Below are 15418 nucleotides of genomic sequence, written 5' to 3' on the forward strand. Positions count from 1 at the left end.
CATTTTAAAAACATGGTTCTGGATGCTTGTAGAAATGAAAGTCCTGATGTAGAATATCAAGTGACGTTATGTGATCCTACAGCCAAATCTGATCATCATTAGCTGGATTCTCTCAAGCTTACCAAGTTCGAGTTGCGTGGAACCAGAAGCAACCCATTATAAGATGTAAGAAGTGCAATCCAGCAGCTGTCTCTGCTTCTCTTCATCAACCCTCCCCCAAATAACAATTGCCTCCTCTCCTGGTTTTCTCAATCTCAGTGAATGATAGCACTATCCTTCCAGTGTATAAGTCACAAATATTCAAGCCATACCTGCCATCTTATACTTCTTTATTCGTGGATCCAATTCTTTATGAAATCATGTTTATTTGGCCCCTATGTACATATCAGATCTATCTCGTACTCTCCATTTCCACTACCATCCTCAGAATATTTTGTACGTTTTCCCCTTAAATGATCTTACTGCCTTCCATTGTTGCCTCACTTTAAAATATTCTTCAAGCCATAGCCAGAATGATAATTCAAAATGAAAACATTGATAAATGGGTGACTGCATATTTTTTTCTTATTCATTTATTTGGCCTTATATATACATGTGATATTTTTATAACTGACTTAAATTTTATATATATATATATATATATATATATATATATATATATATATATATATATATATGCACACATATTTTATTGAGCCCCCATTATATGCTAAAAACTATGCTAGTCACTGGAAATTCAAGGGTGAACAAAATAATAAATCTGCCCTTAAGAATTTATGGCCCAGGGAGGTAGTGAGACTGATAAAGTACCAACATCAATATTAGATGATAAAGACCGTAATAGAAGTCAGCCTAGGTGCTATTGAATTACAGGGCAGTATTCCCAGGTTATTACTAAGCATTTAGGGAAGGCTTTCAAGAGGAGGTGATTTCTAAACTGAAAAAAATAGAACTGAATCAGGTGCACTTGGCCTCAGTTATGGACAAGAAGATTCAAGTTCAAAGCCATGTGCATAGGAATAAAGTTTGCTATATTAAAGATTTTAGACTTGTTTTTCAGGTTGTTGTGAGAATTGAAGATGATATACGAAATACATATTAATTGATAACAATAGTTTCCTTACCTATGTACCAGTTATAAAATACCAGTTTACAAAACACCACAAAGTATATTAGACCTTTTAAGTATCATCCTGGTTTTACTGATGTCAGTGAGATTTTTCAGAAAGCCAATAGTAAACAGAAGGTCACAAAATGAGTAAATGTCAGTCCACAATAGCAGTCCAATCCACTTTCTCTATAACCGTAACACAAAATCCTGCCATTTCTGTAGATTTTAATAATATGTATGACTGCTGAAATACAAACATGATGCAAAAGGTTCTTATTTGTCTTTTCAAGGATATTTGAACCTTAACTTTTAATTTAAATGTTGATTATATTGTAGTGAACCATTTTTGATATGCAATAAATTTTTAATGATACCAGGTGGATCATCCTAATTCCAGATTAACTGCATCCCACTGACACAGTTTCTTCCCCACCCTGCTGCCACCTGTCTGGTACCAAACCTACTCAGCTGTGGAAACTGACAGCTGGTTCTTTAGCGGGACGTGATGGGAGCAGGAATCAGGTGAAAATGACTCGTTAGCAATGAAATGGAAAAAAATGTGCAGACTTCCCTGTGGACATTTTGGATGATACATAGATCTTTTTTCCAAGGCATCTTTCTCTCGCTGATTGCCCAATCAGGAGTTAATTGCAGAAAAAAAAAAGCATATGCTACTCAAAAGTTACTATGATGTGGTATCATAATTTAAATTACTGTGATGTGTACTTATCTTTCTTCAACACCAGTTGAGAAGGTTTCCATTTTGAAGTGAATCACTGCATAAGAACCAAAAGAAAAATGCTCTGAAGCTTTGGCTTGAGTAAGCCCAGGGAGATAGCACTACAAAGAACCTTAGAATTGGGAGTTAACATACTGGTTTCTATTCAGTCACTAGTTATAAAACATCACTTAGTTCCCTTAACTCCTCTGGACTTCAGATTGCACAGGAGAAAAACAGAATTTAATGGTCACAATGATTGAACTATGTTTAAATATACGTTTTCCTCTCCTTTTCTTCTATTATTCTTAGCTTTATTTAAAGTTATTAATAGAATACTTATTTTTCTCCAATATTTCTCCTATATTTTTTGGTTTTCATATGAACAAAAATAGTTGTGTTCTATAAAATGGGGTATTTGAAATATCGATAAAGGGATTTTTTTATAGCTGTATTTTGAAATACCGAATTGCGAGGAAACTGCAAGCAGGTCCAGCCATCATGAAATTACAAATACCAGACCTTTTGCGAGAACTACTCATCTGCCATGAAGTATTAATGATTGAAAAATTTATAGGGTCCTTACTGTAATTTAGCTGTTGCAGAATGTCTTTTAAATATGGTTTAAAATTTGAAAATGTAGTGGGCCTTGGTGGCTCAGCACGCAGAGTTCTCACCTGCCAGGTCAGAGACCCAGGTTCAATTCCTAGTGCCTGCCCATGCCAAAAAAAAAAAAGAATAAATATTTGGAAATTTAATTACTTTAACCAGAGAATTCATCCCATTTCTAATGCCACAACGGTACCAGCACTAGAATTGTAAGAAAGGAGCTTAATATACAAATAAAGTGTGACAGCTATTATATACACAACTACACAGACCCACACAGCCCTATCGGTGCACAATGATTCCTTCATAGTTGATAGTACTGTGTATTGTTTAGGACTTTGATTCTCCTGAGCATTTCCTAAATTTAGTGACACACTCATGTGCCAAGAATATCCCTAAAAGCACCAAGACATGACTGGGAGAGTTCCAAAAATAGACCTCTCTAAAACCTCACCTCCCCTTTTATCATTTGAACTCCTTTCTCGCATGTATGCGCTTGTCTCCTGACTTTTCTCATTTTCTGACAGCCTGAAGCTCCACCATCAGTAGCAGCCACTAGAAGTCAGACTGTTACATCTGTCACTGTTAGTTAAGAATACCATCCAACTTCAAGATCACTACAATTTTTCTCCTATCGTCCTTTTTGACTTCTTCGTTGAAGGGTCAAAAGGGTTGCCTGCAGCAAATGATCGACCACAGAACTGGCTGCTGAAATATTTCATTTCACAAAACCATGAACTCCCAGACCAAACTTGTTACTGCCATTTGTCACACATTTACCACACGTCTTCCTTCTTGAATCACTCTTCTCTCCCCTAAGCCCAATGTCATGGAACAGAACTACTTCACAAAAATCTTCACAAAGGAGATAACAGACTGAAGTCAGTTTTTATAGACTCTATTCTCTTAGGGTCCTGGGAATTTGTGAGAGCAACTAAAACTGAAAAAGGTCCTTCTGCCTTTCTACCACTGGCACTGCAGCTGTTAGCACTTCTGGTGTCAAGGTACAAATGTCAGGAAGGTACTGTCAGTAAAGTAACACCCATGAAAAACAGCCTGGCTGCCTGGCTGGGTGCCAGAGCCTATAATCATCTCGTTATACACCGCTTGGAGCTGGACTTCTGTTATCACCGTACCCTCCAATCGCTTTTAATTGGAGCAGGGGGATTTGTTTCACATCAATGGAAAGAAAGGATATTTTTTGACTCTGCTGAAAAGTGTAATTTCAAAAAATGAAGAATAGCTCAGGTGCTTAGAATTTTATGGTCCAGCTTCCTGTAATTCGTAAACATACATCCCGTGGAAGGAAATTACTTGAATTAAAATGTTCTCCCCAAGTCCTCCCTACAGGGTCTTCCATTGAGAACAGAATACATTTGAAAACTTAAAATCTTTGTGGGATATACTACATTTAACATCTATTTAATATCTCTATGAGTTCTAATTAGAGAAAATTACCCAGACATGCATTAGAAATAATATGCCAATGAAGTAGTGCTCAGTCTTTAAGAAATTCTAGAATATAACACAAAATGGACAGGGAATTATCATACCTTATTGCTCTTAAAATTTTCTGATTTGATTTGGGTATGCTACCATAGCAACTAAGGAGTAGTAGGATGATGCACTTCTCCAGGAACAAGCTTCCAGGGATTTGGGTATCAATAGACTGCTCAGCATCATAAGTGCCTTATGATTAGTGGTTATATCAACCTTAACACTGGATAGAGTAACTTCCTAACCAATCTGTCAGCAATGTCAGAAGGATGTCCTTGGCCTTGAAGCAAAGCCTGTGGGCACTTTTTCCGGGGACATCTGCCACCAGAGCATATAGCCAGAAAACTGGAATGGGCACCCTAATAAAAAAGTCTGTTCCCTTAATCGTCAAAAAAAAACCTATCATGGGTATTACTTTCCTAAATCCACATTACATATTTACATACATATATACACACATTCCCATGAAATATACAAACCCATTTTCATCTCTACCATTTGCATCATTCTATCAGAACTTAGCAGTATTACTGGCAGCATTCTAATTAAAAAAAATAATAACATAGAAAACACTGGTTTGTAGTATATATTCAATCAGTACAGCTCCCTTTACCCTGTAATCATAAAAGTCAGTGGCCTTTTTCCAGATTTTATCTCCCAGGTTTCTAATTTTATAATTAATATACCCATACATTGCATAGGCATTTTAACTTCAGTATTTTCCCACCACCCAATAATCTGAAGTTTTCCAATATTAACCTATTATTCCTATGACTTCTTCATACATACAGTCACTCTGCAAAACTAAACTAAAATATGTATATATAAAGTACCCTCTTCCTTGACACTTACTGTTTTTTATCCCGACTATTCCCATCTAATAATTTTCTATATTCTGTGGTTATACCCAGAAATAGATGCCAAATCTAGATCTTGCCCTAATACTTTTTCCTGTCCTGCTTTCTCTCCTTATCTCAATTTGTCCTCTCCTTTAAGTTGTAACATGTTCACTTCTGACAAAGAAACCCATAGTATCACACCTGCAAGCAGAAGCATTTCCAGGCTTCCCTCTGCCTTCAAAATACCATTCAAAATCTTTAGCCTGAGGCTGTTTACAATTTTTTCTCCCAACTTTGTCATCTTACTACTCCCTAAGCTCACTAAGTACTCACCAGAATAAATGCTTCCATTTTTCTGTACCTGGAATATAAGTATCAATATCCTTTCCACCTTTTACTACCTTGCTGCTAAAATATAGTCTGTAGAGCAGCAACTTTAGCATTTCCTGGGGCCCTGTTAGAAATGCAGAATCTCAGGCTTACCCCAGAACTAATAAATCAGAATCCACAATCTTTAAGACCCTACTGTTATATTGCTCACAACAGATGCTATTTCTTGCATGAAGCTATCCTTATTTTCTTCTTCGTACCATAAACATTATATGCCCTACTCTACATAGAACCCAAAGCATTATGAATACTTTAATTATATTTGGATCCTTTCTTCCCCTCCTCTTCTTCCTCCTTTCATCTCTTCCTTTCCTCCACTTCACCCTTTCTCCATTTTTTACCTTAACCCCCCTCCTTTGTTCATTGACAGCAGTAGTAGGAATGGGAAATCCTGTATTAATGAATATTCTGGCGTGTGCCAATTGGTTGCTTTGATTTTTCTTTTCAATCTGTTGGTTTACTTGCTCTGGTAAAGACGGAGTTTTATATTCTCTTTGACCAGGAAGCAAGACATTCTTAGTATTTGATGATGAAAGTAAAACTAGCTTTTCAACTATAGTAATTCCAGAACCAGTAAAAGTAGTTATATGGAATGAAATGTATATTAAACTGATATGACATAGCCATCTTCATAAAATGGATGAAACAGCAATTCAAAAATTTTTATATGATACAATTACAGGATATTCTTTCTATCAATTGCATCTGTATAGTTGTGAGATTTTCCAGAAAGGCAATTATGTATTGCTAAAGTATCTCAGTCACTTAAAATATTTGTAACACATACACCAACATCAATTTAATTACCAATAAGTTGTTAGAGTTCTGTTAATTAAATAGATTAATAATTGCTCATAAAATTTATATAACGTTCTATAAATTTCAATACACTGAAAAGGTATACCTACCGTCAAACAGACATTATTCAATTTATTAAGTTTTTATTGACTAACTGGATCTTGAAATTTGTCTATATGTAACCAAGAAATTAGGATTTAAGGGATGATTTTGATTACTGAATCATTATACAGATTTTTTATTTTACTTTCTGGTATGTTAGAGTAGACAGAAGGAAATACCTGGAATATCTTAACTGTAATCCAGCTGTCTTGATCTCTGATAATAATTGTAATGGCCTTTATCTTTTGTCCCTGCAATTGCTAATTCCTTGTGACTAATCTTCATTTGTATCCATTTATCTGGTTTTTCAACTTTAGAGTCTTGTAATCACTAAAGACAGCCCCTTAATGTTTATTAATGAAGGCTCTTGAGTCAGCCAGAACTAACCCACCCAAAGTCCAAAGTTATCTTGATAAATAAAACAGAATCTAACCAAAAATGGGTCCACCTAACACATGCAGTAGCATAGAGTTTAACCTACAAGTCATCTATACCTCATTATAATACTAAAAATCATACCCATCAGCATTTTAAGACCGCCATTTTTTTACATACATTCTGTGACTAAGCAGGTAATCAATCTGCACATGCTCAATAATCAGAACACCTCTAATCACATCAGCTGGGGCCCCTGTGCTCATTATCCTAAACCTGCCCATCTTTTAATTCCATAAAACTATCAGAATTACTGCAGTTCAGGGAGGCAGATTTTGGGTGGATAGGCCATCTGCTCTCTTGTTATGTACCTAGTAATAAACCTTTTCTCCCTTTGAAACTCCAGTGTCTCAGGAATTGATCATTTGAGCACATCAGGCAAAAGAATCCATGGCCTTTTGTCTGTCACATATATATGGTCGCGTCTTTTATATCACACATATTTTTGACTGCCTTCTGGGTTAATCTGTGTTCAAATCTTTCATACTCATGTCCCCAGATACCTCAGAGAATAAAAATCCTCACCCAGTATATGCTCATCCTAGAATGTCTTCTTATGGTTAAACTCATTGTTGAGTTCATTAATTTTAGGCTATAACTAAAGCTGAAGGGAAATAAAATAAAGGCACAATTTTTACAAACAGAACATTGACTATTCCACCATAAACTATCCAGTACAATCTTTATTTTTCAGTTGTCTTGGTTATTATGGACACAGTTTAAATGGGCTTTGTTAAATGGCCATTACAATCATGAAATACTACATTATAAAATATTAATTTTACCTGAATTAATCTCTCTTGAAAAGATTTTTTTTTCTTTTAGAATGTACATTTTAGGATAAAGCATGACACTTTAATTTATAAACTGAGTTGTGCTATGTGGTAAAAATTTTATTCACCTAAGCAAGAAGGATCACTAAAAAATCATTTTACCCTCTCAGTCAATAGGTGAGAATTTTCCTGCCATTTCAACATTAACAACTTCTTAGCACATATGTACCTGTCTAAAGATTTTTTGACTCTAGAATAAATTAGTGGATGGATCTGCTGACCTTAAAAATGAAAGATTTACATAGCAAATGGATTAATAAGACCATCTTTCTACCAAAGAAGCTAAGATATGTGCCAATCTAAAAACAATTCAAGCTAAAAATGGGTCACAATAATTTACAAATTTCAAGTTTTTACTTTGGAATTATGACCTTTGCATAATTTTTAAAATTATTTTGCAGGTAGGGTTGTATTTGCTGTTATTGTTAAAGCTGTCATTGGTTTTTATTTGATTTCTAATCATTGAACTTAGTATGAGAAAAAAAAAATCCTTGAAATCTTTGATAATGATTTGCTATATTGTAATTAATTCCATGTTATTCTGGATGCTTCAATTCCTTCTACTAAAACCACTCTTTTCTGTCCAGTCTGTACTGGACCACATTCATTGCATTTTGACTCTTTCCCTTTCTAACTGAAGATCTGCAATCATATCTTCATGTCTCCAATTACTTTTTGTCATTTAATTGCCAAAAGACCTGAGACAAAGCACTCAATTTCTCTGAATTTCCTTCCTTCCCCTATTTATCTTGTAGGATATCTTGGAGAAAGTAATAATAATAGCTAATATTTATTGATTACTTAGTAAACATTGCAAAACCTTCTAGCATTTGCATATATTCTTAGAACTCCACCTCACAGCAATGCTATGTGGGATAGAAGTACAGAAAGACTAAATAATTTGCCAAGGCCATACAATTCAGCATAGACAGACTGAATAGAGCCCAATCTCTCAACCACTCCACCATATTGTCTTACACTGAATGAGAAGGATAGATATCATAGTGGAAACTATTAATAGCATATGAGTGAGAAGGCAAGTTGAGAAAAATATAAATTTCCTGCAGCTCATGAATTCTTTGAAACATTATTTTTATTTATTTTATTTATTTGTTTTGGGGGGGTCGGTGCACAGTCTGGGAATCAAGCCCAGATCTCCCGCATGCAAGGCGAGCATTCTACCACTGAACTACCCGTGCACCCAACATTATCTATTATTAAATGCTTAAAACAGTCCCATAATTTAAGCATCATTAGGATCCCTAACATGCAAAGAATCTAAGGCTCACACAGAATCAATAATTTGCCTCAGGTTAAAAAGTAAGTGGCAGGATCTTTTTGAAAACAACATATATCTTCTTAAACTTGGGTTATTTACATATCATCTTCTCCCTCACACATCACCATTCCATTGCTTATTCTGAGGAAACAAATAATGCCTATGTTTAAGTCACTGACATGTCTTATTTGCTTTAATTTTTGTTTCATTGTATATATTAGATTGATGTAAAATATGCACTAAATTTTATTGGCACAGATTTTCTCTACTGCCTTTGTGGTACTTCATTTCAGATAACATGGACCTGCTCACAGTCAAAGAATAAACTGAAGGTCATTTAACATTTCTCTCCTGGCTAAAAGGCAGTGGAAGTCGACAAAATAGCCATCTTTTATCATGTCTTTAGAGTCAAAGTTTTAGGTGGAGTAAATATCTTCAGATAATTTTGTAATTTATGTCTATAGTGAGTAAATAGACCTAAGAAATAACTTTGGTATAAAGAGAAGAAACTATAAGAAAAATATTTTTTCATTTTTCTTTAGGGTTTTGAGGGCAGTGGTAGATGAATAGATACTAGAATATTCTATAAACAGCTAAAATATGGTTGGTTTCATGACATTAAATAGCATGAAGAATAAAGTATACTTTCCTTATAATTATAAGGCTATCGCTTTGAAGAGCTAAGACTTCTTCAAAAGTTCTGTATTTTCTGTGAAAATACAATTAACATGAATTTATTTCCATATCTTTGAAAAAAGATCTAAATATTATGTTTTGTTTATTAAAAAGAATACTCAAAGGATAAATTTCAGAATTATAGTATGATGGGTTCTGTTCTAGTTTGCTAGCTGCTGGAATGCAATATACCAGAAACGGAATGGCTTTTAAAAGGGAGAATTTAATGAGTTGCAAGTTTACAGTTCTAAGACCAAGAAAATGTCCCAATTAAAACATGTCTAAAGAAATGTCCAATCAAAGGCATCTAGGGAAAGATACCTTGGTTCAAGAAGGCCGATGAAGTTCAGGGTTTCTCTTTCAAGTGAGAAAGACACATGGCGAACGCAGTCAGGGTTTCTCTCTCGGCTGGAAGGGCACATGGCAGACACGGCGTCATCTGCTAGCTTACTCTCCTGGCTTCTGGTTTCATGAAGCTCCCCGGGAAGCACTTTCCTTCTTCATCTCCAAAGGTTGCTGGCTCGTGGACTCTGCATCATGGTGCTGCAGCATTCTCTGCTCTCTCTGAGTCTCTCTGAATCTCTCTGATTCTCCAAAATATTTCCTCTTTTATAGGACTCCAGTAAACTAATCAAGACCCACTCAAATGGGTGGAGACCTGTCATCCCCTAATCCAGTTTAACAACCATTCTTGACTAAATCACATCAACCACGGAGATGATCTCATTACAGTTTCAAACATCCAGTATTGAATAGAGACTATTCTACCTTTAAGAAATGGGATTTATATTAAAACATGGCTTTTCTTAGGGGGCATACTTCCTTTCAAACCAGCACAGGTTCCATGGACTCTTTCCCTAGGAATGCAAAAATATTGGTCAAAACTGCTACAATAAAAACAAACCAAATAATTGAAGTCACTGGAAACTTTTTTCAGAGACATACAGAAAATGAAGAAACATTTATTCAATAATATCTATTAAATCTTGGTAAGAATAGTGAGAGTCTATAGCAGTGAGCTATGGCCCACTCCCTCACCACTTTCTTTCAGTGCAGTATAATGAAATTTCCTTTTCAAGTGGATGTGGCTATGAAGTCTGAACTCTTATTTTCCCCAGCAAAGACTTCAATATATCCCTGGAGGGGCAGGCTGCCAGCATTTCTCATAGTCCATCAGAGGCTAAATTCCTTGCAAGTGAAGCTAAGAGGTCAGGAGCCTACTTTCTTTCCCTTCTTCCCTCTTTCCTTTCCCTCTCCCTCCCTCCTTCCTTCATGCCTTTCACAGGGCAAAGATTCTATACCATTCAATGTCTGGCTGAAAATACTGGACCCTTGATTGCCTTCTCCCTAGCTTGTTCGTAGGGTAGTTTCCATGCTGGGAGAATCAAGCTCACAAGACTGGAGGCTACTTTGCCCATCCAGCACCCAGCTCATAAAGTGAGGGTACCACTCTGCGAAGGAAGCCCCTCTCTACCCCCTAAACAGAGATTCAGATATTTTCTGTACACTAGTAGAGGGTGGTTATAAGAAGAGAGCTCTGAAGCTCTACCCAAGGGCATTGAGTATATTTGTAAAAGAATGTGGGGAAGTTCAAATCTAAGGGTGCTCTTAAAAACAAGGGTGATTTTAGAGGCAAGCAATTAAGAGTAGACTGGTAGCAAAAAAAAAGAGTAAACTGGTAGCTCCATGAGAGCAAGAACTTTAATTGCATACCACCTGTTTACCAGAGAACCAGAAACAGCTAAGAAGAGCCCTCCTAGGGTCAGATCAGACCTCAAGTACTGGCTTGAGAAGCAACCTCTGTAAAAAGGCCCAATTTTTATTATATCACACCATGGAGTAATTTATGCATTAGATCATGGTCAGATAGAAATTATGACGTTAAAAAGCATAATAATTGAAATTAAAATATCATGAGAGGGTTCAACAGTAGATTTGAATAGACAGTAGACAGACCCAGTAAACTGGAGGATAGATTGAGAGAGATTATGCAATAAAAAAAAAAAAAAAAAAACAGAGAAAAGAATGAACTGAAATGACTAGGTTCTCAAACAAATATGGGAAAAGATTGGGCAAAATGTGCAAACAGAGCACCAAAATGAGAGGAGAGAGAGAGATGGATAGAAAAAGTACTCCAAGAAATAAAAGCTGAAAATTTCCAAACTGGATGAAAAAAGTGTCAAAGTACACATTTGAGAAGCTCAAAGCCAGAAAGAAAGGAATTAAGAGCCCCAGAAATTAGAAAAGTGTGGCTAAATATTAAATATATTTTTCTTTTAATGTTCTTGAAATATAAGTAACTGCATAAGGGCAAAATTATAATATTGTGTCATTGAGTTTACAACATGTATACATTTAAAATATATGACCATCTAAAGGAAGGGATTAAATGCAATTGTATTATTTCACATTTCTTGCATTTTATGTGGCATTACAATTTAATTTTAAGTATAATTTAACAAGTTAACGATATATAAATTGACCCCTGTACCAACTCTAAATATTTTATGAAGATATAACTATAAAGTCAATTGAAGAATTAAAGTAAATACAAAAAAAAAGATTAACTAGAAATAATAAAGAAGAGAAGAAATGGGGGGAATAAGAATTAGATACTACAAATGTTTTAATAATAACAAAATAGTAGACCTATATCCCACCATATTTAATAGCTCCATTAGATGTAAACTGAATAGACATTAAATTAAAAGGCAGAGATGGGCAGAAATAATAAAAGCTAATTGCTTCCTAAAAGGTATATTTGAAAAATGTGACATAGATAATTTGAAAGTAAAAAAATAAAAAAAAACTATACTCTGTATAGAGAAAGCTTAATAAAGTTAGACCACATTAATATCAGATAAAACAATTAAACTTCAAGACAAGGATTATGCCATAGATAAGGACCATACTTCATAATAAATGGGTTAATTTAAAGGACAGCAATTATATATGTGTATACACCAATAATGAGTATTAACAACACTGACAAAACTAACAGATAGATGAATCCAAAATCATAGTTAGAGGCTTTGATGCCATCCTGTGGAGGGTTAATTATGACATGTATTCTTCTCTACTTCTCCCCTTGAATAGATTCAATTTCATTCCACTTGAATCTGGTTTGGAATTAATGATGCCTTTGACTAAAACTCCTGGATTCCTGAGAGAAGGTCCTAAGGAACCTTAAAGCTTCCTTCTTTCTCAGTTGGAATATTCGTTTAACTCAATGATCCTGTTTGAGGAAGCCAAAGTATGCCCAGGAAGGAACTCTCATGGGAAGAAGCCAAAACCTTCCCTTCTGCCAGCCCTAGCTGAGGTTCAGCTGACAGCCATTAGTAACTTGCCAGCCACACAAGTCAACCATCCTGGAAGTGGACCTTCCAATCCCATGGAGTCACCCAGACCAATGCTGTACGGAGCAGAGGTGAGACATCCCCGATCAGCCCCCTACTTCCAACTGAAGAGTTTCAAAAAAAATAAGTGACTGTCTTTCTTTTTATAGATTAACCTTTAGATGGCTTGTTATAGCAAGAGGTAACTGGAACACCCTATCTCAACAATTGATCGAACAATTAGAAAAATATCAGAAAGGCCCTAGTAGATTTAAATAACATTATACGTACATTGACTTTATTGATTTTACAGAACTCTATGGCCATCAAGTATAGAAGAAACATTGTTTTCACGTGTGCTTGGAATGTTCACAAGCATAGAGCATATGTTAGGCAATAAAATGTATCTCACTAAATTACGAAAGACTGAAATCGTATAACATAGGTTAAGATTTGAATCAGAAATTGATACAAATAAGATATATAAAAATACTTCAACTGAATCCAAGTTAAACAGCATGTTTCTAAATATCTCATAAATCAAAGAAGAAATTAAAAGGGTTTAAAAGAGTTTCAAAGAAAATGATGATAAATATACAACACATCAAAGTTTGTGAAAGATGGGTAAAGACATGCTTAAAGGTGATTCTATAAGCTTAAGTTATATCAGAAAAAAGAGAAAGACAATATTAACAATCTACCTTAAGAAGATAAATTAGAGAAAATTATACCTAAAGAAAATAATCTAAATATAAGTAAAACTAAATGAAATAGAAATAGAGGAAAATGGAGAAAACTTAACAGAAATATGATTCGTTGAAGGAGTATTAAAATTAATGTCTATAACAATTCATTAAGAATAAAATAGAGCAAACACAAGACACAAAAGTGTAACTTACAAAAATTAACACAAGAAGAACCAGAAAATCTTACTAATTCTGTATCTGTTTTAAAGTGCAATTAATTATTTAAAACACTATACATAATGTAAACTCCAGGCCCATATTGTTTTCCCAGTAAATTCTGTGAAACTTTTAATGAAGAAATAATACCAATCCTACACAATGATTCCCAACGTATTTTATGAGGAAAACATAACTCTGAAACTACAATCTGAAAATAGCATTTTAAGAAGAGAATATTATAGATCTATAGCTCCATTAAATATGGATGCAAAAAGTCATTGACAAAATATTAGCAATTCAAGCCCAGCAATATACGAAAAAGAAGAATCATCATGAAACAACAGGAAAGAACAGTTAATGTGTTTCCAATCAATGTAATTCAGTATATTAACAGAATAATGGAGAGGAAAGGCATATGATCATCTTAACAAATGCAGATAAAATGTTTGACATATTCAATAAAAAAGAGATCAGAAAAATTGTGAGATATTTTCACAAATAATAAATAACCACTGATAAGCACAATAGCATGAATGAATTTTAAAAACATTTTTAAAATATGCCAGATGTGGAGTACATATACTATGATTTCATTTATATCAAATTTAAGAAAGGCAAAAACACAGATATGGTAACATAACTCAGGAAATGGCTACCTATTTGTTGTGAGGATTGAATGCATGCATCATAAGAGAACTTTCTGGTGTTATGGAAATATTCTATATTTTGATTGGGGTGATAGTTACTCAGGTATATATATTTTTCAGAACACTTCAATGCATACTTATGATAAATGCATTTAGATGTATGTAACATTAACCTCAATACAAATAAAAGGGAAAAGAAAAGATAAGCTGTATCATCTCCAATAGTCATTTAAAAGCTGCAAAATATTATATGGCTATGTCATCATTTGAGTTTCCCATTGTTGGATATTTATCGTATACCTAGTTTTCTAGATATTACATAATGCTGTCATAAATATCTTTCTGAAAACTTCTTTGTTTAAAGTTCATATTATTTACTTTGAGATAGATTTCTCAAAAGTTGAAAAATTTGAAGACTCTTGATGGTTTTTAAACAAACTGCTTTAGAAAAATACTATATTTATTTATGATTTTACTATACCTTCCTCAACCATATTCTCTGTCTCCCTATATATATATATATATATATATATATATATATATATATGCATGTGTATGTATGTATATATATGTGTATATATGTATATCTATATAGGTATCTGTATATGTACTACATATTTGTCTCTGTGTATACACATGTATATCTGTATGTACATATTCATAAATTTTTGAGGTACAATTGATATATACTGAACTGCATATATTTAAAGTATACAAATTTGCAAGATTTTTATATGTATACACCCATGTCACCATCACATTACCCAAGATAATGAACATTTCCACCACTCTTAAAAGTTTCCTCACGGAACTTTGCAATCATTCCCCCCACCCTCATTACCAGGTCAATGTTGATCTGCTTTCTGCCACTACAGATTACTTTTTAATTTCTAGATTATATAGACAGTTGAATCCTACAACATGCTCTCTTTCTGTCTTCCTTTTCTGAACACAATGATTTGTGACTGATCTAGGCATTAATAGTTGTTTTTTCCATTTTTAATTTCTCAACAGAACTACAGAAAACAATTATTTTCTAAGTAGTAACGTATAAACTAACTGCTTTCAGAATTAGACAACACCCAACACAGGATTCTTAGAGAGGTGAGGTAGACAAAATGAGTACCACCTTCACCCACATTTTGGGACATTTTCTAAGCTTTAGATTAGGGAGGTAGAGGCCAAAAAGGGGCTGTGGCCTTGTTGAACGTAAGAGATACAGTTTCTCTGTCTACTTCAGTAGCT

General features: G+C 34.3%; 1 non-coding gene across 1 annotated transcript; it reads right to left on the bottom strand.

Annotated features, from left to right (window-relative positions):
- Positions 1-8460: 8460 nt before the first annotated feature.
- On the bottom strand, positions 8461-8531 carry TRNAA-UGC (transfer RNA alanine (anticodon UGC)). Its single transcript has one exon. It is a non-coding gene; the product is annotated as a tRNA-Ala (tRNA).
- Between the last annotated feature and the right edge of the window lie 6887 nt (positions 8532-15418).

The sequence above is a fragment of the Tamandua tetradactyla genome, chromosome 8 (assembly GCF_023851605.1).
Source record: "Tamandua tetradactyla isolate mTamTet1 chromosome 8, mTamTet1.pri, whole genome shotgun sequence".
In the NCBI taxonomy this organism is placed as follows: domain Eukaryota; kingdom Metazoa; phylum Chordata; class Mammalia; order Pilosa; family Myrmecophagidae; genus Tamandua; species Tamandua tetradactyla.